This window comes from Festucalex cinctus, chromosome 6, assembly GCF_051991245.1.
Source record: "Festucalex cinctus isolate MCC-2025b chromosome 6, RoL_Fcin_1.0, whole genome shotgun sequence".
Taxonomy (NCBI): domain Eukaryota; kingdom Metazoa; phylum Chordata; class Actinopteri; order Syngnathiformes; family Syngnathidae; genus Festucalex; species Festucalex cinctus.
Window position 1 is genome coordinate 13071632 of NC_135416.1, and position 5009 is coordinate 13076640.

Consider the following 5009-nt stretch of genomic DNA (forward strand, 5'->3'; position numbering starts at 1 on the left):
TTATGGCAACATTTGTTGATCATGTCATTTAAAAGCAAGATGAAAAGCGCCCATCTGATGGTCTCACTTTGATAGGGGATGTACAGACTTCTGTCAGGAAATGTTACCACACAGTAGGCTTCCACAGATATCAAATGGCGTAATCATCTAAAGTACTCAGCTGCACACAAGCCATGAGGACAGACAGATAGGGTTATCTAATGCTGAATACCCATGCTGAGTGAAGCTGGGGTAACAAAACACCCAGCCTGGTACTCGGCTTCGCTCACCGGCCCTGTTAATTATTCACACCGCCTGTGGGGGCTTGCAGACCTCTTTCGCTCACACTAGCGAGAGTCTGCAAGCTATGTTTAATTTACACCGTTCAAGCTGTTTTCCTTTGTGGCCACCGCTGGCGCAATCTGGCACCCTTTGTGTTTGCTGAGACAAGAGACGTGGGGAGGGGCCTAAAATGAGGATTCAAGAAAACCCAGTGACATATATGCTGTTTTGGTCCAATAGCGGTTAGCACGTTGCCTCACAGTCACAAGACCTGGGTTCAAATCTTTCTTTTTGCGTCCACAGGCCTATCTGAGTTTTCTCCAGGCAATCCGGTTTCCTCCCACAAAAACATACGTGGTTGAACACTATTGTGTAACTGTGGTCTGGCACTACTTGATTAATCCAGTAGATGGCAGTGTTATTCCATAACAAAAAGTAGCTTCTCTCTTTCCACTTGAGTTTTCATTTTCAACCAACAGCTGAAGGACCTGTTGGACAAAAGCTCCATATCTGTGGAGATCTGATGCAAAGCACTCGCAACACTGGTTATGTGACACGCTCAAGTTGAACACAAGGGAAAAGGGGCTGCTGATGTAACTCTGGCCTATTGTGCCAACCCATCCAATTAAATGTCTGCCAATGCCTGCATTAAAATCTTGGGGCTCAAACTCACATTTGATGCATGTTAAACTTCAACTCTACACGAAAAAGATTCAGGTAGGCTCAACGATGAAGGTGATGAACGTGTACATCATTCTGCTAATTTTATTGGTGATTTGGGGACCCCATAACGGTTGTAGCACTGGTCTAATTTGCACGTGACAGGAAAAAAACAACAACAACAGTTATGAATCCAACCATTTGGCATTGTTGATCCTGGGGTGGGGCACGTTGTATCCCCCCCACATCTGTGCTGCCTGCATGCATTAAGGTTTGGGTTCCCTTGTCGTGTGTATCACGTGCTGACTTGATACAGTACTGTGACAACAGAGTGTCATTACAGAATAAGACAATTAATACACGTAATAAATACCATCAATAAATAATCCGAGTGAAGGAATTTATGCGTTCTGTGGCCATGCGACAAAACCGCAGACAGACCCCCGCCCCCGGTCAAATTGTTGTAAACCCGCTACCTCCATACCTCCAGGGGGTGGGATGTGGTCCGCCAACAGCACAGCAGAGGGGAGCAGCGCACATCCATTCAAGCCAGAGGTTAACAGGCTGGAAAGGCGCACTTCCTCCCATAGCAGAGGCGATTGTTGCAGTGGGTTACTGATTAAAGTGCCTGGTCTGACCAAACTTATTTCTTCTCCATTGAGGCAGTAAGCATGAAAGTGAAAATGTACAAAATACTGTGCCGCAGAAGTGAGGATTGAATGGTTCTTGCTTCTGTGATAAAGGTGAGTTCTCTGTTAGCCATATGCACACCTGTGGAGCGGTCCGATCTAATGTGGTAACAATTCAGAGTGTGAGGGCACCATTCACCGAAGGCTGTTATGACATTTAGATGTGGTGCATCTGATTTAAAGGATGCCGTCAAGACCAGAGTATTATTAACTCATTCACTGCCAATGACGACTATAGACGTAAAAAATCCAAGCAAACAGCCAGTGAATTTTGACAAGAAATTTGAATTGAAGTTTTAGTTATTCATTGTTTTCATTCATAGTTATTAATCATTGTTGTTATGAATAACAACGATGACAACAATTTCATTGCTAAGTGCTACCATCGTGCGTAGAACGGATTCCTGTTACCCTACAACACGGGCGTTGACGTTTTTGTGATCGGTCTTGGTCTTACTGAGACCACATACTGGGTCTCGGCCTCCAAAAGCCAATTTTAGTCGACTAAAATTGCTCTTTATTTTTGTTGACTAAAGTTGGATTCAAACTAAAATACAATCAGGTCACTGAGTTATGACTAAGGCTTTAATTAAATTTAGTCAGAAGACTAGAACTAAAACGAAATTATTTTTTTATTAAAATTTTAATTTTAAATTTTTTCTTTTTTTTCAAAATTAAAACTGGCTGTTTGCTTGGATTTTGACGTCTATAGTCGTCATTGGCAGTGAATGAGTTAATTTCTGTATGGGCTACTGGATAAAGCCTATCCTTACATTTTGTATTCCACTTACCTTGTTCAGAATTGCGGGGAGATGGCGCTTGTGCTCAGTGACTTACCAGTTCAATAGTCAGTCACAGTGAACATACAGTGCTGAGAAAGACAACCATTCACTGTCATTCACACCATCACCGAGTGTGAACGAAAACTACAAAATCTCCACGCGACGCGTGCACTCGAGAATAATCTACATAAAAGGACACAAAGTCCCTGGTTCCGGTTGACGCCATCCCCAAGTATAAGAGGGGATGAGAACCGGATTTGAAGTAAACAACCCAATGTCTGCAAACTATGAAGCACTCTCATGCACACAAATTACGATTAAAAGATAACAAAACTGTTGAACAGCAAACCAACATTAAGTGCAAGAACTAATTGTGTGCCTTTGTTCCACAAAAATCAACTCACACAAAATGTTAATATTTTTGAGCTTCTATGTTTGTCCTGCATGTCATTCCAAAGCTCTACTCATGTTGTAGTCAGTGGGCACTATAATGCTGCATTCGATGATGGTCATAAGTCGGATATATCCGAGTTGGTTTTTCCCAGTTCCGACCTGAAAGCATTCGAGGCAAAAGTAAACAACCAAAATGGTGGATAGTCATAAATTGTTTTGTATTTTGGTTCTTAAGTACTTAAAACTAATTTTTGACCTCCAGAAAACTTACTTTCTCATAATTTTGCTTCATTTATTGTTTTTATCTTATTACATAAGCATTCCATACAGTTTAGTAGTTCACGTATAATTTCATGCCGGGAGATAGTGGCATGCTGTTGCGTTACGTGAGGTTATGTCGAATATTAATGAATGAAGAAAGCAGTATCTAGTTTTATACTCGAGTAAATTGTGTTTTACCATTCACGGTCTGTGTTTCCAAACGGGAAACCATTGTAGAGTGACGTCACTTGTTGTCCGTCGGTGAAGTCGGGGCCCTTCTTTTTTTCCGACTTCGCAAGTAGAATTTCCGAGTCCAAGTTCCCGTACACACTTCCTATTTTGAACTCGGAAAAGTCCGACTCACGACCATCCTTGAACGCAGCATAAGACCCGGTGCAAGTACAACTAAGCTATGTCTGACATCTAGTGGTGAATGGTGAAATTACAACTGAAAACTACACAGTGGAACAGTGCTATTTGTGTTGGATAGGGAGCGGGACGACCTCCGAATAGCGAAACTCTGTTTATTTGACAGCAATTTAAAATATATTATTATTATTATTATTATTATTATTATTATTATTATTGCTATTATTATTATTATTATTATTATTCCTGGATTTGCTAGCAACCAGTTCAGGGTGTACCCTGCCAACTGCCCAAAGTCAGCTGGGATAGGCTCCGGCACCCCTGCGACCCTTGTGAGGAATAAGCGCTTATTCCTAAAAAGTTTAAAAGTCAATTTTATTTATTTATTTATTTATTTATTTATTTATTTATTTGGAAAACCCAAAATATTCTGCAAAGTGCGGTGACAAACAAAACACAAAAAAATACAAAATAAAAGAGAAAAGATATTTAAAAAAAATATATAAAAAATAGAGTCTGGCCAAGCCGCAAGCATTCGGCTATCCACACTGTAGTAGAGGAATTGTACAATTAATCAAGGGGTCACTCAGAGTGTGATCTGCAGGCAGCCTGTTGGCAATACAAGAGTTCTGAAGGTTCCTGCATTTTTATTTTTATTTTTTATTTTTATTTTTTTTTTACATTGGCCCATTCATCTGGCTGTATGTTTGTGTCAGTGTTTATGGAAGGATGAAGTCCTGTCATTGTGTCAACATGGAGACGGAAGAAGCCTGACAGCAAGAAGGGGAGACTGACAGCTTTTATATCAATCAGCTGCACGCAAACCGGGTATGTGTGTGCGCGTGTGTTAGGAAAGGGTATTAGGCTGGAATCAGAAATAAATCATGTCGTTTGGATGTCAACACTTGTCAGTTTGGCTCACCTCTGACTGTAATCTCTAAACTCCAGTGACCGCATGTAAAGTCACACACACACACACACACACACACGGACTTTGAAATGGACAGATGCCTGTATGTGTCACCCACAAGGAGAGAGTTGGCCAAATGTTCTCCTGGCACAAAAATCATTGAGCCTCTCTGTAATTTACTCTGTTCTCCTCTCCACTCTGAATTAATTTCCCCGCTTGCAACTTCAACCTCTTTTATTTTCCACTCTTTCTTTAATTCCTTCCCACAGTTTTCCACCCGTCGCTCCCGATATTTCCTCTTTGGTTCCAAACGTCAGCCAAAGCGGAGCGTGCGCGCTCATTCTCCATATCTGTGATAAATTGAGAATCGGATTGGAGAGACTTTCCAAGCCAGATGTTTAATTGTGTGGGTGATTGAAAACTATTCAGAAAATATGAAATAAACATTAAGTCATGCTCAAGATATCAAATGTTCTGCCTCTTAAGCAATAAAATAAGCTAGTGAACGTATTAACACTGTTCACGGGCACTATACAAATAATGATCGACCGCATCAATCCAAATGTGGCAATATAATATCCATCCATCCATCCATCCATCCATCCATCCATCCATCCATCCATCCATCCATCCATCCATCCATCCATCCATCCATTTTCTTGACCGCTTATTCCACACAAGGGT